The sequence below is a fragment of the Papio anubis genome, chromosome 17 (genome assembly GCF_008728515.1).
Source record: "Papio anubis isolate 15944 chromosome 17, Panubis1.0, whole genome shotgun sequence".
In the NCBI taxonomy this organism is placed as follows: domain Eukaryota; kingdom Metazoa; phylum Chordata; class Mammalia; order Primates; family Cercopithecidae; genus Papio; species Papio anubis.
In genome coordinates, this window is record NC_044992.1 from 2242071 (window position 1) to 2263968 (window position 21898).

A 21898-nucleotide genomic window follows, 5' to 3' on the forward strand; every position below is an offset into this window, starting at 1 on the left:
ATAGCAAATAATGTTTTTCCGCTTGGAAAAAAATTAAAATTACACCATACAAAAAATAATCCCATATGGATTAAGAAACAAAATAACCATAAAAACAAATAAAATTGACTAGGTACGATAACTCATTCCTGTCATTCCAGCACCTGGGGAGGCTGAGGCGGGTGGGTCGCTTGAGCCCAGGAGTTTGAGACCAGCCTAGGAAGCCAGCATGGCAAAACCCCATCTCTACAAAAAACACAAAAATTAGCCGGGGGTGGTGGTGTGCGCCTGTGGTCCCAGCTCCTTGAGGGGCTGAGGCAGGAGGATGGCTTGAGCCGGAGAGGTTGAGGCCACAGTGAGCCATGTTCATGCCACTGCACTCCAACCTGGGTGACAAAGCGAGACCCTGTCTCATTAAAAAAAAAAAAAAAAAAAAGGGAAATCTATATCTACTGACACGGAAAATTTCCAAAATACGGAATAAGGTAAAAGGAAATTGTGAAACAGTAGGTTCAGTTTGATATTGTTTGTATAAAGTAAAACCAGAACACATTTCAATATGAAAATTTAAAGCATAAAAGTAGCCATAGAAAAAGATCTGAAAGGAAAAACCCTAGACTGAAAACAGTGGTTACCTCAGGGAAACCTCAGGGAAACTGGGTTGGAATGTTAGAAGTGGGACATGAGAGTCTTTAATTTTGTCTATATCATTTGAATGTTTTACGATGATAATGGATTCATACATCATTTGTACGACTTAAAAATAGATTTAAGGCTGGACGCAGTGGCTCACACCTGTAATCCCAGCACTTTGGGAGGCCGAGGTGGACAGATCATGAGGTCAGGAGATCCAGACCATCCTGGCTAACACGGTGAAACCCCATCTCTACTAAAAATACAAAAAATTAGCTGGGAGTGGTGGCAGGCGCCTGTAGTCCCAGCTACTTGGGAGGCTGAGGCAGGAGAATGGCGTGAACCCAGGAGGTGGAGCTTGCAGTGAGCCGAGATCGCACCACTGCACTCCAGCCTGGGCGACAGTGAGACTCCATGTCAAAAAAAAAAAAAAGATTTAAAATAAGAAAAAGAAGAGAAGATCAAATCTGTCGGAAAAAAAACATCACAGCCTGACACTTACGCAAGAAAAGACAGTTCAGAGGGGAAGCAAAGCCTCCTGTGGCCTCAGCCTCAGCAGCTGCTCAGGACAGCCATCCTCCGTGTGATGATTCTGTGATCCACATAAGCCACAGCCTGTGGCACCACCATGTCAACGTGGGCTCCCAGGACCCCTGCAGCAAGGAAAGAGAGAGGATGGCTTTTCAGAGCTTCCACTCAGAAGTGACACACATCATTGACAACCAAATCAAGTCAGATGTCCCCACCTAACTTGGGTTGGGGAAGAGGCAGGTGCGCCGTCCCTCCATGTGCTCAAAATATTGCTGAAGAGTGATGATGTTCACTACACACGCCTCATCCAGAAGCACCACAGACAGACAAAACAGAATCAAAATGTAGACGAATATGGATTATACTCTAAAATAATCAACTCCTCAAAAAATTAAAGATAGGATTACCCTATCATCTGGCAATTCCACTTCTAGGTATATACCCCCCAAAACGGAAGGCAGAATCTCAGTGATATTTATACACCCTTGTTCACGGCTGCATTCTTAGCAACGGCCAAAAGGTGGAAGCCAGCCAAGTGTTCGATGATGAACGAATGGATAAACAAATTGTGGCACATACATACAATGGAATATTGACATTATTCACCTTCAAGAGGAAGTAAATTCTGACATGCTACAACATGAATGAACCTTGAGGACATTATGCTAAGCAAAATAAGTCAGTCACAAAAAGACAAATACTGTATGATTCCACTTCTATAAAGTACCTAGAATAGTCAAATTCATAGAGACAGAAAGCAGAAAGGTGACTGCCAGAGAATGGGGGAAGGAGGGAAAAAGGTTTTGTTATTTATTTTATTATTATTGTTTTTTTTTTTTTATTTTTTGAGAAGAAGTTTCACTCTTTTTGCCCAGGCTGGAGTGCAATGGCACAATATCGGCTCACCACAATCTCTGCCTCCCAGGTTCAAGCGAGTCTCCTGCCTCAGCTGGGATTACAGGCATGCACCACCACGCCGGGCTACTTTTTTGTATTTTTAGTAGAGATGGGGTTTCACCATTTAGGCCAGGCTGATCTCGAACTCTTGACCTTGTGATGTACCCACCTCAGCCTCCCAAAGTGCTATGATTACAGTCTCGCTCTGTCGCCCAGGCTACAGTGCAGTGGTGTGATATCAGCTCACTGCAACTTCCACCTCGCGGGTTCAAGCAGTTCCACTGCCTCAGCCTCCCGAGTAGCTGAGACTACAGGCACGTGCCACCACGCCTGGCTAATTTTTTGTATTTTTAGTAGAGACAGATTTCACCGTGTTAGCCAGGTTTGTTCCGATCTCCTGATCTCATGATTTGCCCACCTCAGCCTCCCAAAGTGCTGGGATTACAGGCGTGCGCCACCACACCCAGTCTGGAATTGTTTTCTTAATTTCCTTTCCGTGTTGCTCATTGCTAGTAAGCAGAAATGCAACTGATTTTTCTGTGTTAATGTTGCATCTGGCAACTTTGCTAAATTCATTAGTTCTAACAGTTTTTTGGTGGAATCTTTAGGCTTCCTACATATAAGATCATGTCACGTATGACTAGAGATACTTTTACATCTTCCTTTCCAATTTAGATGTCTTCTATCTCTTTTTGTTTCCTAATTATTCCAGCGCGGTACCATGTTCAGTGGAAGCAGCAAAAGCAGGCATCATTGTCTTGTTCCTGACCTTAGATGAAAAGCTTTTGGGCCAGGCACCATGGCTCACACCTGCAGTCCCAGCCATTCAGGAAGTTGAGGTGGGAGGATTGCTTGAGCCCAGAAGTTTGAGGCTGTAGTGAGCCCTGGTTGTGCCACTGCACTCCAGCCTGCATGACAGAGCAAGACCCTGTCTCTTAAAAAAAGAAAAAGAAAAAAAAAGGAAATGTTTTCGGTTTTTCACCATTGAGTATAATGTTAGCTTGAGATTTTCATATATGGCCTATATTATGTTGAGATAGTTTCCTTCTATTACTAGTTTTTTGAGTGTTTTTCTTAAGAAAGGGTGTTGAGGGCTGGGCGCGGTGGCTCCGCCTGAAATCCCAACACTTGGGAGGCAGGCGGAGGAGGCGGATCACGAGGTCAGGAGGTCAGAGACCATCCTGGCTAACTTTCACAGTGAAACCCCGTCTCACTAAAATGCAAAAAAGTGCTTGAGCTGAGGCGGTAGCCTGTAGTCCCAGCTACTCGGGAGGCGAGGCAGGAGAATAGAAGCGTGAACCAGGGCCGGAGCTTGCAGTGAGCGAGATGCGGCGCCATAGCACTCAACTAGGCGTCATGAGAGACTCTGTCTCAAAAAAGAAAGGGTGTTGAATTTTGTCAAATGCTTTTCTGCATCAATGGTGATAATCATATGGGGATTTTTTTCCTTCATTCTGTTAATGTGGTATATTCGTTGATAGATTTTCATAGGTTGAACCAGGCTGGAGTGCAGTGGCATGACCCTGGCTCACTGCACCCATGCATACCTGGGCTCAAATTATCCTCCCACCTCAGCCTCTTTTTTTTTTTTTTCTTTTTTTGAGACCAGGTCTCGCTCTGTCGCCCAGGCTGGAGTGCAGTGGCTCGATCTCTGCTCACTGCAAGCTCCACCTCCTGGGTTCATGCCATTCTCCTGCCTCAGCTTCCCAAGTAGCTGGGACTACAGGCGCCTGCCACCACACTTGGCTAATTTTTTGTATTTTTAGTAGAGACAGGGTTTCACCGTGTTAGCCAGGAGCCAGGATGGTCTTGATCTCCTGACCTCATGATCCGCCCACCTTAGCCTCCCAGTGTGCTGGGATTACAGGCATGAGCCACTGCGCCCGGCCTCCACCTCAGCCTCTTAAGTAGCTACAACTACAGGTGCGCACCATCACATCCAGCTAATTTTAAAAAAAGACAGAGTCTTGCTATATTGCCCAGGCTAGTTTTGAACTATTGGCCTAGAGCAATCCTTCCTTCCACCTCAGCCTCCCAAAGTGCTGGGATTATAGACATGAGCCACCACACCCAGCATGAATACCTTATTATTACTATTTTTTTTTTTTTTTTTTTAGATGGAGTCTCACTCTGTCACCCAGGCTGGAGAGCAGTGGCATGATCTCAGCTCACTGCAACCTCCACCTCCTGGGTTCAAGTGATTCTCCTATCTCAGTTCTCTGAGTAGCTGGGACTACTGGTGCATGCCACCACACCTGGCTAATTTTTGTATTTTTAGCACAGACGAGTTTTTACCATGTTGGCCAGAGCAGTCTCCTGACCTCAGGTGATCTGCCTGCGTCGGCCTCCCGAAGTGCTGGGATTACGGGCATGCGCCACTGCGCCCGGCCTGCGTGAATACCATTTTTAACACATCGATTTGAATTGTCCTGTTGGTAATTTATGTACTTCCCACATATGCTTGAGTTTATTTCTAGGCTTGTTTCATTGATCTGTCAGCTTATTTCTATACATGTACACATTTGTTTTAATTAGTGCAGCTTTCTATTACTATACAGTATCACATAACATAAGGCCGCTATGTTAATCTTGTTTTTCAGAATTTGCCTAACATGTTGATGCTTCTAAATAAACTCTAGAACCATTTTATTAAGTTTTCTACAAAAATCCTTTTGGGATTTTGTTATTGTCATTACATTTTCTGTAGAGAGATCGGTTTCGAGAGGATTGGCATTTCCTCAATATTGACTCTCCTACCCACATTTAATAAGACTTCACCCCAGAATCCAAGGCCATTCACAACAGTTCCAACCTACCGCCTCCTTCAGTGTTTAACCACCTTCCAGCCAACTTCACCATGGTCTGGTCTCTGAACACACTCTGTGTTCTTTTCTGCCCCTTTCTCTTCACCCAAACTAGTCTCTCTTTCTGAAACATCCTCCTCCTCTTCTTCCCACAGTTTCCTGGCCGGGCGCGGTGGCTCACACCTGTAGTCCCTAGCACTTTGCGGGGCTGAGGCGGGCAGATCACAAGGTCAGGAGATCCAGACCATCCTGGCTAATATAGTGAAATTCCGTCTCTACTAAAAATACAAAACATTAGCCGGGCGTGGTGGTGCACGTCTGTAATCCCAGCTACTCGGGAGGCTGAGGCAGGAGACTCACTTGAACCCGGGAGGCGGAGGTTGCGGTGAGCCCCGAGATCGCACCACTATACTCCAGCCTGGGCAACAAAAGCAAAACTCCGCCCAAAAAAAAACCAAAACCAAATCCCCACAAGTTGTCTGTGAACCCCTCGTTGAAACACTGTTTTATTTATTTCTTGAGACAGTGTCTGTCTCCATCATCCAGGATGGAGTGCAGTAGCGCAATCTTGGCTCACTGCAACCTCTGCCTCTCTGCAACTTCGACTTCCCTGGGCTCAAGCCATTCTCCCACCTCAGGCTCCCAAGTAACTGGGGCTACAGGCGCCCACCATCACACCCTGCTAATTTTTGTATGTTTTGTAGAGACAGGGTTTCACCATGTTGTCCAGGCTGGTCTCAAACTCCTGGGCTCAAGTGATCCACCCACCTTAGCCTCCCAAAATGGTGGGATTACAGGCATGAGCCACCGTGCCTGGCCCAAACGTTACCTCTTCTAATCTTTCTTTTCTCTCTCTCTCTCTCTCTCTCTCTCTCTCTCTCTCTTTCTCTCTCTCTCTCTCAATAGAGACAGGGTCTCACTGTGTTGCCTGGGCTGGTCTCGAACTCCTGAACTCCAGTGATCCTCCCACCTCAGCCTCCCAAAGTGTTGGGATTACAGGCTGGAGTCACCACGCCCAGTCGAGATTAAGAATTTTGACCGGGCGCGGTGGCTCACGCCTGTAATCCCAGCACTTTGGGAGGCCAAGGCGGGCGGATCATGAGGTCAGGAGATCGAGACCACAGTGAAACCCCGTCCCTACTAAAAATACAAAAAATCAGCCAGGCGCGATGGCAGGCGCCTGTAGTCCCAGCTGCTCGAGAGGCTGAGGCAGGAGAATGGCATGAACCCGGGAGGCAGTGGAGATTGCAGTGAGCCGAGATCGCGCCACTGCACTCCAGCCTGGGCGACAGAGCTAGACTCCGTCTCAAAGAAAAAAAAGAATTTTAAAGAAGGTATTGCAGCATTGCAGCCAGTAAGTGGCTGAATCAGAGCTCAAATGACTGTCTGGCTTTTAGGCACCATCTTCCCTCTCCGCTATGTACTTGTCCTTTCCAGCACCTCTGCAGAATAGGCTCTCCGATTACTTCCAGGGCCCTGTGTGCAGGGGTCTGGGAGCTTAGTAGTCTCTTAGGCCCTGGAAGAGTAAAGGAAAAGATGCACGTGGGGTATTGTGTTTTTAAATACTCTCGGCTGAGCGCGGTGGCTCGCGCCTGTAATCCCAGCACTTTGGGAGGCCGAGGCGGGTGAATCATGAGGTCAAGAGATCGAGACCATCCTGGCCAACATGGTGAAACTGCGTCTCTACTAAAACTCTAATAAAGATACAAAAGTTAGCTGGGCATGGTGGTGCGTGCCGGTAGTCTCAGCTACTTGGGAGGCTGAGACAGGAGAATTGCTTGAATCCAGGAGGCGGAGGTTGCAGTGAGCTGAGATCGTACCACCGGACTCCAGCTTGGGCGACAGAAGGAGACTCCGTCTCAAAAAAATAAATAAATAAAAAATAAATACTCTTAACTCAAAACATATATTTTATTGTTTAAGGCAGCTTGAGTTGGGTGTTCTCTTACAATTGAACGTTTCTTTTATTTATTTATTTATTTTCTGAGACAGAGTCTTGCCCTGTTGCCCAGGCTAGAGTGCAAGGTGTGATCTCAGCTCACTGCAGCCTCTGGTTTCTGTGTTCAAGTGATTCTCCTGCCTCAGCCTCCCAGGTAGCTGGGATTACAGGCACGTGCCACCATGCCCAGCTAATGTTTGTATTTTTAGTAGAGATGGGGTTTCACCATGTTGGCCAGTCTGGTCTCAAACTCCTGACCTCAGGTGATCCACCCGCCTCGGCCTCCCAAAGTGCTGTGAAATGGAATTTTGCTCCTGTTGCCCAGGCTAGAGTACAGTGGTGCAATCTTGGCTCACCGCAACTTCTGCCTCCCAGGTTCAAGCGATTCTCCTGCCTCAGCCTCCTGAGTGGCTGGGATTACAGGTATGTGCCACCACGCCTGGCTAATGTTTTGTATTTTTAGTAGAGATGGGGTTTCTCCATGTTGGTCAGGCTGGTCTCGAACTCCCAACCTCAGGTGATCTGCCCACCTCGGCCTCCCAAAATGCTAGGATTACAGGCGTGAGCCACTGCACCCAGCCAAGAATCTGCATTTTTTTTTTTTTTTTGAGTCAGAGTCTCGCTCTGTCGCCCAGTCTGGAGTGCAGTGGCCGGATCTCAGCTCACTGCAAGCTCCGCCTCCCGGGTTTACGCCATTCTCCTGCCTCAGCCTCCCGAGTAGCTGGGACTACAGGCTCCCGCCACCTCGCCCGCCTAGTTTTTTGTATTTTTTAGTAGAGACAGGGTTTCACCGTGTTAGCCAGCATGGTCTTGATCTTGTGACCCCGTGATCCGCGTGATCCGCCCGTCTTGGCCTCCCAAAATGCTGGGATTACAGGCTTGAGCCACTGCGCCGGGCCATGGAATCTGCATTTTTAACAACACGCCAGCTGATTCTAATGTGAGTGGCTTGTGAGCCACACTTGGAGAAACACTGTTCAAGAGTAGAGGGAAGTAAACAGAGTTCACCTGAGAAGCAGGAGAGGCTGTCGTGGGTCGGAGAGGAAACACAGTTACTTAGGCATCTTCAGTCATTCCCAGAGGATCAGGCAGTCGTGTGCTTTGGGTTAGAACAGAACTGTTAATAACAAATCCACCAGCTGGCCTCCACTCTCTAAGAAAGTCCAGGGATTCTGAGAGTCACATAGAAAGACCCCAAGTCCCCTAGTCTCTCCCTAATCTGGCAATTCCTCCCCTCCCTTGTCCTCTATGTCATTCAGTTAGGACTACAGGACTAGAAGTATCTCAGCATGTTCACTGGAGCATTAAAAAGTTCACTGGTGGCCGGGCGCAGTGGCTCATGCCTGTAATCCCAGCACTTTGGGAGGCCGAGGCGGGCGGATCACCTGATGTTTGGAGTTCAAGACCAGCCTGACCAACATGGAGAAACACCGTCTCTACTAAAAATACAAAGTTAGCTGGGCGTGGTGGTGCATGTCGGTAATCCCAGCTACTCGGGAGGCTGAGGCAGGAGAATCACTTGAACCCGGGAGGCAGAGGTTGCAGTGAGCCGAGATTGCACCACTGCACTCCAGCCTGGGCAACAAGAGTGAAACTCGGTCTCAAACAAAAATGTCCACTGGCTGTGGTTGGGAAAGGTGAGAGCCAGTCCGGGTGCACCAGCAGAGACAGGCTGCTGGAAACTGGGAGAACAGAACCTAGTCTTGGTGAGGATGTGGCACAATAGGAACACTGATGGGGGGAATGTAAGTGGGTCCGACCACTCTGAAAAATAATTTGACCCAATAGTTCCACTCCAGGGTACATATCCCAGAGAAATTCTTACACTTGGAGTCTAGGAAACCTAAACACCCAGGATGCTTTTAGCAGCATTGATTTTTCTTTTTCTGTTTTTATGAGACAGGGTTTCCCTTTGTGCCCAGGCTGCAGTGCCGTGGCACCACTGTAGCTCACTGCAGCCTCAACTTCCTGGGCTTAAGTGATCCTCCCACCTCAGCCTCCTGAGTAGCTGGGACCGCAGGTGCACGCCACCACACCTGGCTAATTTTTGTACCTTTTTTTTTTTTTTTTTTGGACAGAGTCTCCTCTGTCACCCAGGCTGGAGTGCAGTGGCACAATCTTGGCTCACTGCAACCTCCACCTTCTGGGTTCAAGCAATTCCCCTGCCTCAGCCTGCCAAGTAGCTGGGATCCTCCCACCTCGGCCTCCCAAAGTGCTGGGATTTCTGAGCCACTAGCTCAGGAAAAAATTAATTAATTAATTAAAAAGTAAATAAATAAAATGAGAGAAAGACAAAGTTCCTTTGCCACTACTGGAATCTCTTGAGGTTATTTACCCTCTGTACCTCATCTCTCCTCCATCAGGCACTAGCGACCAGGGAGCAAGATGTTAGGCCTCCGCCGGGCGTGGTGGCTCACGCCTGTAATCCCAACACTTTGGGAGGCTCAGGTGGGCAGATCATGAGGTCAGGAGTTCGAGATCAGCCTGGCTATTATGGTGAAACCCGTCTCTACTAAAAATACAAAAGCTAGGTGGGCATGGTGGCACAAGCCTGTAGTCCCAGCTACTTGGGAGGCTAAGCCAGGAGAATCGCTTGAACCCTGGAGGTGGAGGCTGCAGTGAGCCGAGATTGCGCCACTGCACTCCAGCCTGGCCAATAGAGGGAGACTCCATCTCAAAAAAAAACAAACAAGATATTAGGCCTCAAGAGGCCAACGGAAGCTTGTAAAACTCCACCTCCGCCTCCACCACGCAGACTGCGACCAGCCCCTGTCCTGCTCCTCCCAGTCTGTGTCTCACAGCCTACATCTGTCACGAAAGCATGGCCTCATTTCCCAGCCGAGCTGATTGCATGTTTGGCTAATATGACATTTTTCTCTGATGACAACAGGACTATGTGGGACACTGTATTTTTGGACAAGTAAGTCATTCCAGCATCTACCTTCTCCTATCGTACTGCCTCCAAACCATTCCCACTGTTCCTCTTTTGCATCCTCCAGCCTCACATCTGGCTGGGCCTCTAGGTTTCCTTTTGCATTTCTCGTGATGAGCCTTCCTTGGCTCTTTCTCACTGTTTGTAAGCTCAGCAGCTGGCCTAGAGCTCTCCTGAGGCTTGCTTTCTTTTTTCTTTTTTTTTTTTGAAACGGAGTCTTGCTCTGTCGCCCAGGCAGTGGCGTGATCTAGGCTCACTGCAGTCTCTGCTTACTTGATTCAAGCGATTCTCCTCCCTCAGCCTCCCCAGTAGCTCGGATTAAAGGCATGCACCGCCACGTCTGGCTAATTGTTGTATTTTTTAGTAGAGACGCGGTTTCACCATATTGGCCAGGCTGGTCTCAAACTCCTGACCTCAGGTGATCTGCCCACCTTGGCTTTCCAAAGTGCTGGAATTACAGGCATGAGCCACTGCACCCAGCCCCAAAGTGCTGGGATTTTAGATGTGAGCCACTGGGTCCAGCTCCATCTAGTTGTAATCATTTGTCTTAAAAATGGAAAAAGTAATGCTAGGGTGGGAAGGAGACTTGGATGGACCAGGGATGCTTAGCTCTTCCATGGCAGATTTTGGACCAGAACCCAGATACCCTGTGTCTCCTGAGGGATAGAGGTGAGGGAGAAGGACCCACAGCCACTAGCTGAGCCTTGCCCCAGCTCCTCCCAAGGCCTCAACACTCAGCCCTTTGAAGATGCTGGCTACTAAGCAGTTAATAAGGCTACCACTCTGGGGGCAGGAAGAGCCCGCCTCACCTGTCAGCCGGTCCATTGCACAACTTGACAAGTTGAGGCCAGGGACTCTTCCACACTAGGTCCAGCTGTAGAGGGGAAAGGTTAGGGTGCGGGGAATAACAAGGAAGCTGGACACTTGTCCTACCTCCTCCTCAGGTCCTACTCCCTCTCCCTGCAGGGATTGGCATGGGTTGAAGTTAAGAGAGGCCTATCAGAGAAGCAGGGGTAGGAAAATAGTTTCTCTGTAAGAGTTGAAGGGGGCAGGGCTAGTACTCTTTCTCACCTCTGAATTGTCTTTTATTTCAGGGAGGAAATTTGTGGACAAGATAGAAAAGAGGCTGGGTACAGTGACTCACACCTGTAATCCCAACACTTCGGGAGGCTGAGGCGGGAGAATCGCTTGAGCCAAGGAGTTTGAGACCAAACTGGGCAACATAGCGAGATCCTGTCTATACAATTTTTAAAATTAACCAAGCGTGGTGACGCATGCTGGTAGTCCCAGCTATTTGAGAGGCTGAGGCAGGAGGATGGCTTTAGGAGTTCGAGGCTGCAGTGAGCCGTGATGTGCACCACTGCACTCCAGCCTGAGTGACAGAGCAAGACCTTGTCTTAGAGACAACAACAACAACAACAAAACACCACGTAGGCCAGGCGCAGTTGTTCACCCCTGTAATCCCAGCTACTCAGGAGGCTGAGGCAGGGAGAATCTCTTGAATCCGGGAGGCGGAGGCAGCAGTGAGCTGAGACTGCGCCACTGCACTCCAGCCTGGGTGACAGAGTGAGACCTTGTCTCAAAAAACAAAAAACAAAACCATGGAAAGGAGAAGGAAGCGCCGGGTGCAGCGGCTCACACCTGTGATCTCAACACTTTGGGAGGCCGAGGCAGATGCATCACTTGAGGTCTGGAGTTCAAGACCCCCCTGGCCAACATGGCAAAATCTCGCCTCTACTAAAAATACAAAAATTAGCCGGGCGTGGTGGCGGGCACTTGTAGTCCCAGCTACTCAGGAGGTTGAAGCAGGAGAATCACTTGAACCCGGGAGGCGGAGCTTGCAGTGAGCAGAGATCCGGCCACTGCACTCCAGCCTGGGCCACAGAGCGAGACTCCATCTCAAAAAAAAAAAAAAAAAAATGAGGAGGAGGAAGAAGCTTTTGGCTGGTCCTTCTTTCAGGCCATGAGGTGTGAGTTTTTGTACAAAATGAAGAAATGAGAGATTAGACGGAGAGCTGACTTTGTTGGTGAGGCTGCCCATGTAGCCTCTAACAGAGGCACTGGAGAGTGGACTCAGTGCAAAGATGTCTGGGGTCCCAGTTTGGTTCTCTGAGCTGGGAGGCAACAAATGCAGAGGCCAGACACGCCTTTCCCAGGGCCACGGCCTTTCAGGTGTGCCATGAAGACGGCCATACTTAGCCACTGTTCAGCAATTCCATCACAGCCTCTGAGCAATCCAGTGAGAGGCTTTTTGTTTTGTTTTGGTTTGGTTTTTTTGAGACGGAGTCTTGCTCTGTCGCCCAGGCTGGAGTGCAGTGGTGCCATCTCGGCTCACTGCAAGCTCCGCCTCCTGGGTTCACGCCATTCTCCTGCCTCAGCCTCCCGAGTAGCTGGGACTACAGGCGCCCGCCACCACGCCTGGCTAATTTTTTGTATTTTTTAGTAGAGATGGGGTTTCACTGTGGTCTCGATCTCCTGACCTCGTGATCCACTGACTCGGCCTCCCAAAGTGCTGGGATTACAGGCGTGAGCCACGGCGCCTGGCTTTCATATTTTTAAAGTAGTGATAAGTGTAAAGAGCATTTCAACATAGTGCAACCATCATGATATGAAAATATCTGATTTCTGCTGAGGACAAAGGCACAGGTACCATTAATACTTCAGTAGTTTGTTGCCTATGCTCATAATGGAAAGAAATGCTATATTTTATTTATTTATTTATTTTATTTTTCACCATGTTGGCCAGGCTGGTCTTAAACTCCTGACCTCAGGTGATGCACCTGCCTGGGCCTCCCAAAGTGCTAGGATTACAGACGTGAGCCACCTCGTCCAGCCACAAGTCTATGTTTTAGATACAAATTAGTGAATACAAAGATGTAATTTTTTCGCTGGGTGCAGTGGCTCACGCCTGTAATCCCAGAACTTTGGGAGGCCGAGGCAGGTGGATCATGAGGTCAAGAGATTGAGACCATCCTGGCCAACATGGCAAAACCCCGTCTCTACTAAAAATACAAAAATTAGCCAGGCGTGATGGCGGGCGCCTGTAGTCCCAGCTACTGAGGAGGCTGAGGCAAAAGGATCGCTTCAACCTGCGAGGCCCAGGTTGCAGTAAGCTGAGATCATGTCACTGCACTCCAGCCTGGTGACAGAGCAAGACTCCATCTCAATAATAATTTTTAAAAAGATGTAATTGTTTTTCCCATCCATATTCAAGGACCCCAGGTCATAAGACATCCTGGCCTCAAGAAATTCATCCCTTCTCAATCCAACTCTTCCCCAGGAGTCCCAAGACCTCCAGAGACAAGCAGCCCAAGATCTATTACCTGCTTGAACGAAGAGCGGGAGACAGTGGGTTCGCAGTTCTCACCCAGTGCCAGCCCTTGGTGTGTCTCTGGGCTCCCTCTGGCAGGCCCCAGTCGAAGGGCAAAGTGGAGGACATTTGGCTTTAATTGGAAAAGATTTCAGAACTATGTGGTTTGGTGCTCTCTGACCATGAGTGGATAGGTGGGAGCCACTGATGGTTAATATCTCAATATAACATTTTCCCATGTTACCTTTACGGTGTTTACACACAATCCTAACATGCCTAATCATCTTCCCTTAGCTCCCATCCCCTCCCTTCCTCTCCCCTCCCCTCCCCTCCCCTTCCCTTCCCTTCTCTTTTTGAGATGGAGTCTGGCCCTGTTGCCCATACCAGAATGCAGTGGCATGATCATAACTCACTGTAGCCTTGAACTCCTGGGCTCACAAATAATCTTTTTTGTTTGTTTGTTTGAGATGGAGTCTCACTCTGTCGTCCAGGCTGGAGTGCAGTGGTGTGATCTCGGCTCACTGCAACCTCCGCCTCCCAGGTTCAAGCGATTCTCCTACCTCACTCTCTTGAGTAGCTGGGATTACAGGCACGCACCACCACACCTGGCTAATTTTTCTATTTTAGTAGAGACGGGGTTTCACCGTGTTGGTCAGGCTGGTCTCGAACTCCTGACCTCATGATCCACCCACTTCGGCCTCCCAAAGTGCTGGGATTACAGGCATGAGCCACCGCACCCAGCCCTATCTCTTTTCTTAAAGGAAAATAGAAGCAGCAGATTAGAAAAGTCCGATCAGCAGCTGCTAAGAAAACACATAGGCCAGGCGCGGTGGCTCAAGCCTGTAATCCCAGCACTTTGGGAGGCCGAGACGGGCGGATCACAAGGTCAGGAGATCAAGACCATCCTGGCTAACACGGTGAAACCCCGTCTCTACTAAAAATACAAAAACTTAGCCGGGCGAGGTGGCGGGCGCCTGTAGTCTCAGCTTCTAGGGAGGCTGAGGCAGGAGAATGGCGTAAACCCGGGAGGCGGAGCTTGCAGTGAGCCGAGATCTGGCCACTGCACTCCAGCCTGGGTGACAGAGCAAGACTCCGTCTCAAAAAAAAAAAAAAAAAAAAAAAAAGAAAACACATAATACTGAGGCTGGGCGTGGTGGCTCACACCTGTAATCCCAGCACTTTGGGAACCTCAGGTGGGAGGATTGCACAAGACCAGGAGTTGAAGACCAGTATGGGCAACATAGCGAGACCCCTGTGTCCACAAAAAATGTTTTAAAAACAAAACAAAAAACTAGCTGAGTGTGGTGGCATGCCCCTGTCATTCTAGGTACTTGAGAGGCCAAGGTGGGAAGATTGCTTGATCCCAGAAGTTCGAGGCTGCAGTGAGCTATCATTGTGCCATTGCACTCCAGCCTGGCCAAGACAGCAAGACCCTGTCTCTAAAAAAAAAAATAAAAATAAAAATGGCCGGGCGTGGTGGCTCACGCCTGTAATCCCAGTACATTGGGAGGCCGAGGCGGGTGGATGACCTGAGGTCAGGAGTTCAAGACCAGCCTGGCCAACATGGCAAACCTCATCTCTACTAAAAATACAAAAATAAGCTGAGCTTGGTGGTGGGCGCCAGTAATCCCAGCTACTCAGGAGGCTGAGGCAGGAGAATCACTTCAACCCAGGAGGCGGAGGTTGCAGTGAGCTGAGTTCGCACCACTGCACTCCAGGCTGGGAGACAAGAGTGAGACTGTTTCAAAACAAACAAACAAAAAACAATAGAAATAAATAAATAAATAACACATCATGCCTAAGATAACTGAAAACACCCTGAAACATACAGAAGATTTTTATTTTTGTTTTTTTTTTTTTGAGACGGAGTCTCGCTCTGTCGCCCAGGCTGGAGTGCCGTGGCCGGATCTCAGCTCACTGCAAGCTCCGCCTCCCGGGTTCACGCCATTCTCCTGCCTCAGCCTCCCGAGTAGCTGGGACTACAGGCGCCCACAACCGCGCCCGGCTAGTTTTTTTGCATTTTTTAGTAGAGACGGGGTTTCACCGTGTTAGCCAGGATGGTCTTGATCTCCTGACCTCATGATCCGCCCGTCTCGGCCTCCCAAAGTGCTGGGATTACAGGCTTGAGCCACCGCGCCCGGCCTTGTTTTTGTTCTTTTTTGACACATGTCACTCTGTCATCCAAGCTGGAGTGCAGTGGCGCAATCTCAGCTCACGGAAACCTCCGCTTCCTGGGTTCAAGCGATTCTCCTGCCTCAGCCCCCCAAGTAGCTGGTATTGCAGGCTTGCACCACAACACCAGGCTAATTCTTTTTGTATTTTTAGTAGAGATGGGGTTTCACCATGTTGGCCAGGCTGGTCTCGAACTCCTGACCTCAAGTGATCCACCTGCCTCGGCCTCCCAAAGTGCTGGGATTATAGGCATGAGCCACCACGTCCAGCCAAAGATTTTTTTTTTTTTAATAGCAGATGAGAATTCAAAAAATCATAGAAAATTGGAAAAGCCTGGGCAACATGGTTAAACCCTCATCTGTACAAAATATATATATATAAATACTAGCTGGGCATGGTCGTATGAGCCTATAGTTCCAGCTACTGGGGAGGCTGAGGTGGGAGGATTACTGACCCTGGGAGATTAAGGTTGTGATGAGCCATGATCCTGCCCCTGCACTCCAGCACTCAGGGTCGACAGAGCAGGACTCTGTCTCGAAAAAAAAAAAAAAAAAAAAAAAAAGCCAGGCGCAGTGGCTCACACCTGTAATCCCAGCACTTTGGGAGGCCGAGGCGGGCAGATCATGAGGTCAGGAGATCGAGACCGTCCTGGCTAACACAATGAAACCCTGTCTCTACTAAAAATACAAAAAATTGGCCGGACGTGGTGGCGGGCGCCTGTAGTCCCAGCTACTCGGGAGGCTGAGGGAGGAGAATGGTGTAAACCCAGGAGGTGGAGCTTGCAGTGAGCTGAGACCACACCACTGCATTCCAGCCTGGGTGACAAAGCGAGACTCTGTCTCAAAAAAAAATAAAAAACAAAGGGAAAGATTTAGTTGGTATAGGAGCAGATAATTATATGTATTATAATTTCCCTAATTGCTTCTCTGACATCGCAATAACTGATATTTATCACTATAATCCTATATTCTGAACAAAAAGCCAGAGAACATAGATTTGTTAACCTATACCTAGGAAAGAAGAGATGGGTAGAATATATTTAGCACAGTTTCCAAGCAAGATGGTAAAAATAAAAAGTTTTGGTGCTTAGAGAGGTAAATCTGTAGGTTCTGGATAGTTGAAGTTTTGAAATTAATATTACACTCAAGACCACATCTGCCCTTAATCCTGGGGTTCGTCTTACAGGATACTTTGCTTTTGTTTTTGTTTTTGAATAGGAGTCTCGCTCTGTCTCCCAGGCTGGAGTGCAGTTGCACGATCTCGGCTCACATATTGGCCAAGCTGGTCTCAACCTCCTGACCTCAGGTGATCCTCCCGCCTTAGCCTCCCAAAGTGCCGGGATTGCAGGCGTGAGCTACTGCACCTGGCCTTCTTACAGGATACTTTTAAGTTTCCTATGCTCCCCTACGAGGAAAAGGAGGTGGTGGGGATCATAGGACCCCTGGAGGAGCACCCACTTCAGTTCACATGGGAACATCCATGGCAGATTACAGACCATGGAGAACAGAGCCCAGGCGGCTTTCACTCGTCCTCTGATGATTAGCCGGTACCAAACCACACAACCTTTTTTTTTTTTTGAGACGGGGTCTCACTATGTTGCCCAGGCTAGTCTTGAACTTCTGGGCTCAAGTGATCCTTCCACCTTGGCCTCCCAAAGTGCTCGGATTACAGGCATGAGCCACCGCACCCCGCCATATCAAACCACAGAATTGTGAAGCCTTTTTCAAAGTGAAATATCTTCACCTTTGCTCTTGCCCCAGGCCTCCCAGTAAACAGCCAAGAGTGAAACTTGAATTTAGTTGGTCCAACACCTGCCTTACACAGATGAGAAAACTGAGGCCCAGGTATGAAGTTAGTATAAAAGTAGCATTCTTTCTTCTTTAACTATTTTGGTAGAATTCAATGATAAAGCCATCTGGGTCTGGAGTTACTTTGTGGGATTGGATTTAATTTCAATAATATTTCTTTCTTGGGACATTCTTTTACCATTCATCATTTCTTCTTGTGATAATTTTCGTTTTCCCAGATTGTGCCTGTTTCTACAATATACAGAAATTACTGAAATAATGTGGTTTGTAATGTTATATAAAAATATTTAAGGAGCTGGCTGGGCGTGGTGGTGGGGCCTGTAATCCCAACACTTTGGGAGGCTGAGGCAGGTGAATTACTTGAGTCCAGGAGCGTGAGACCAGCCTGGTCAACATGGCGAAACCCCGTCTCTACTAAAAAAAAAAACACAAAAATTAGCCAGGCATGGTGGCACTGGCCTGTAATCCCAGCTACTCGCGAGGCTGAGGCACGAGAATCGCTTGAACCTGGGAGGTGGAGGTTGCAGTCAGCTGAGATTGTACTTCACTCTAGCCTGAGCGACAGATCGAGACTCCATCTCAAAACAAACAAATAAACAAACAAACTGTCCTGCTACTTTTAACCATTTACATTCGCACCAGCAGTACATGAGGGTTCCAATGTTTCCACATCCTCGCCCACACTCTTAACTCTCTGCTTTTTTTCTGTAGTGGCCATCCTAATGGGAATGAGGTTTTGATTTACATTTCCTCAAAGATTAGTGACTTTGAGTATCTTTTCACATGTTTCTTGGCCATTTGTATACCTTCTTGGAGAAATGTCTGTTTAAGTCTTTTGCCCTTTTTTTTTTTTTTTTTTTTTTTTTTTTTGAGACAGAGTCTCACTCTGTCGCCCAGGCTTGAATGCAGTGGCACGATCTCAGCTCACTGCAAGCTCTGCCTCCCGGGTTCAAGCCATTCTCCTGCCTCGGCCTGCCAAATAGCTGGGACTACAGGTGACTACCACCACGCCCAGCTAATTTTTGTATTTTTAGTAGAGATGGGGTTTCACCGTGTTAGCCAGGATGGTCTCAATCTCCTGACCTCGTGATCTGCCTGCCTCAGCCTCCCAAACTGCTGGGATTACAGGCGTGAGCTACCACATCCAGCCTTGTCCGTTTTATTATATTATTATTATTTTCTGTTATTGAGTGAATGATGTACCTTTCTGCATCCTTATATTTAAAGTGTATATTATAAGTGGTGGCTCATGCCTGTAATCCCAGCACTTTGGGAAGTGGAGGCAGGCAGATCACCTGAGGTCAGGAGTTTGAGACCGGCTTGACCAACGTGGAGAATCCCCATCTCTACTAAAAATACAAAATTATCCGGGCGTGGTGGCGCATGCCTATAATCCCGGCTCCTTGTGGGGCTGAGGCAGGAGAGTCGCTTGAACCCAGGAGGCAGAGGTTGTGGTGAGCCAAGATAGCGCCATTGCACTCTAGCCCGGGCAACAAGAGCGAAACTCCATCAGTAAATAAATAAATAAAAGAAGCATATGCTTCTTTTCAAAATCCAGTTTGAGAATGTTTTTCTTCTAATCGGAGTGTTTAGCCTAATTGCAATTATTGATTGTTATCTTTTGCTGGATAACAAATTACCCCGAACATAGAAGGGGGAACATGTTAAGCAACAATAAACACTGATTATCTTACACAGTTTCTGGGGTCAAGGAATTTGGGAGGAGCTTAGATGGATGGTCTGGCTTGTGGTTGCTCAGGAAGGTTCAGTCAACATATCAAGATATCTGCTGAGGCTATAGTCATCATAAGGCTTCACTGGGACTGAAGAATCCGCTTTCCCAGCCTGGCCAACATGGTGGTCTCTACTAAAAATACAAAAAATAACTGGGCGTGGTGGTGCATGCCTGTAATCCCAGCTACTCAGGACGCTGAGGCAGGAGAATCTCTTGAGCCCAGGAGGTGGAGGTTGCAGTGAGCCGAGATCGCACCATTGCCCTCCAGCCTGGGTGACACAGCAAGACTCTGTCTCAAAAAAAAAAAAAAAAAGTCCACTTCTATCATATTTCATTCACACAGCTGTTGGCAGGAAGCCTCAGTTCCTCACCATATAGACCTTTCCACAGGGCTGCCTGAGGATCCTCACAGCATGGTGGACCATGGTAACCCCAGGAGTGAGTAATACAAGAAAGAAAGCAAGAAGGAAACCTCAATATCTTTTATGACCTATTCTCGGAAGTCACATAACCATTACTTCCACTACACACTATTAACCAGAAGCAAGCCACTAAGTCCAGCCAACATCCAAGGCAAGGGAAATTAAGCACTACTTTTTGAAAGTAAAAGTAGGAAAAGGATGGCCGGGCAGAGTGACTCATGCCTGTAATCCCAGCACCTTGGGAGGCCAAAGCGGGCAGATCAGAAGGTCAAGAGATCAAGACCATCCTGGCCAACATGGTAAAACCCCGTCTCTACTAAAAAATACAAAAAAATTAGCCGGGCGTGGTGGCGGGTGCCTGTAGTCCCAGCCACTCAGGAGGCTGAGGCAGAAGAATGGCGTGAACCCGGGAGGTGGAGCTGGCAGTGAGTCGAGATCGCGCCACTGCACTCCAGCCTGGGCGACAGGGCAAGACTCTGTTTCAAAAAAAAAAAAAAAAAAAAAGGCTGGGCACAGTGTAATCGTAGCACTTTGGGAGGCCGAGGCAGGTGGATCACAAGGTCAGGAGTTCAAGATCAACCTAACCAATATAGTGAAACCCCGTCTCTACTAAAAATACAAAAATTAACTGGGCATGGTGGCGCACGCCTGTAGTCCAAGCTACTTGGGAGGCTGAGGCAGAAGAATCACTTGAACCCAGGAGGCAGAGGTTGCAGTGAGCCGAGATCTCACCACTGCACTCCAGCCTGGGTGACAAAGCGAAACTCTCAAAAAAAAAAAAAAAAAAAAAGAATTGCGTTGCATGGTTTCAGCTTGCACTGTCCTATCTGTGGTCCTGCATGGCCATGCAAAGTGAAGGCTGCTGGGTAAGCAGTTTCTACATGGTTGTTGTCTTTACATCTGATGCTGGAGTTTGAGGTCCCCAGGGCTAGCTGGAGACCGTGTCAGTTCTTATTGCTTCTAATATTGGTGGTGTGGGTGTCCGGGAGAAACCAGGGCTCATTGCACAGAGATAAACACTGACACCTGGCCCAGGAGTCAGAGAGGCTGAAGGAAGATTCAGGGGAAGGTGAAGCAATTCCAGGTGTAGCTGCTGCCTCCTGCCAATGAGTTGAGGCATCAGATAACCAGCACCAAGTGTCACCTGCGGAACAGCTGCTGCTTCAATCCAGCCCTCCAGTCTCTCACAAGACTCTCTTGTGTAGTCTTCAATTGGGTTCAGGGGTGGGAAAAAAAAAAAAAAGAATCATCTGTGGCCCATGCTAACTGGAAACACACAAGAAAGGGAACTCGGGAAGGGATTCTGGGAAAGGGAATTCAGCCGCCATATTTACCATATAGTTTAATGGCTGTGGATGGAGGACCCGAAGTCGGACTTCTCAGATTAGATCTGTTTCCTTTATTTCAAGTCGTACGTCCAAGGGTAAGTTTCTTAGTGTTTCTGGGCCTCCGTTTGCTTGTCTGTAAAATGAAGATCTAACAGTAGTGCTTAGTTATTTGAGTTTCAGGGTTTTTAAAATTATTTTTATTTCCTTTTCATTTTTTGTTTTGTTTTTGTTGTTTTTGAGATGGAGTTTCGCTCTCATTGCCCAGGCTGGAGTGCAGTGGTGCAAACTCAGCTCACCGCAACCTTCGCCTCCCAGGTTCAAGCGATTCTCCTGCCTCAGCCTCCTGAGTAGCTGGGATTACAGGCATGCGCCACCATGCCTGGCTAATGTTGTATCTTTAGTAGAGACAGAGCTTCTCCATGGTGGTCAGGCTGGTCTTGAACTGCTGACCTCAGGTGATCCGCCCGCCTCAGCTTCCCAAAGTACTTGAATTATAGGCGTGAGCCACCACGTCCAGCCTTTTAAATTTTTATTTGTGTAAAAACTTCTATGCTAGTTTGAGGCTTAAATGAGATAATACATATAAATTGTTAACATATTATTGACACATTATCAATAAGACTTGCCTTATTGGAAATGTTTAATAAGCATCAGCCATGTCGGCCAGGCGCAGTGACTCACACCCGTAATGCCAGTACTCTGGGAGGTTGAGGCAGGAGGATTGCTTGAGTCCAGGAGTTTGGAACCAGCCTAGGCAACATAGGGAGACCCTATTTCTACAGAAAAATTTAAAATTAGCAGGACGTGGTGGTGCACACCTGTAGTCTCAGCTCCTCGGGACACTGAGGCAAGAGGATCGCTTGAGTCCGGAAGGTTGAGGCTGCAGTGATCCAGCATTGTGCCAGTACGCTCCAGTCTGGGCGACTGAATGAGACCCTCTCTCAAAACAGAACAAAACAAAAACAAACAAATAGACAAAGACACATCAGCCCCATGATTATTAGTTGTGTGATCTTTCTGGTCCTCAGTTTTTTTCATCTGTAAGGTGGGGATAACTTCCTTGGCCTACTTCACAGGCATGTATTGAGAATCAAATGAAATAATTCAAATAAAATAGAAATAATTAGACGAATAACATATCACCACTTCATGGCAGAGGTGGCGGTGAAAATGATGATAAGCATAGTTCTTAGTTACTTCCAGCCTCCATACTGGTATCCACTCCAGTGACTAATCGAAAGCCAGCTCTTCCATGATTATTAATCAAAAAAGCAGTTATCCACATGTACCATATTATTGTAAGGTGTTAATAGGGAAACTGAATGCAGAGGATATTGAACTGTCTGTACTTACTATCTTTGCCATTTTTCTGTAAATATAAAACTGTTTACCGAAAAAAAATAATAAG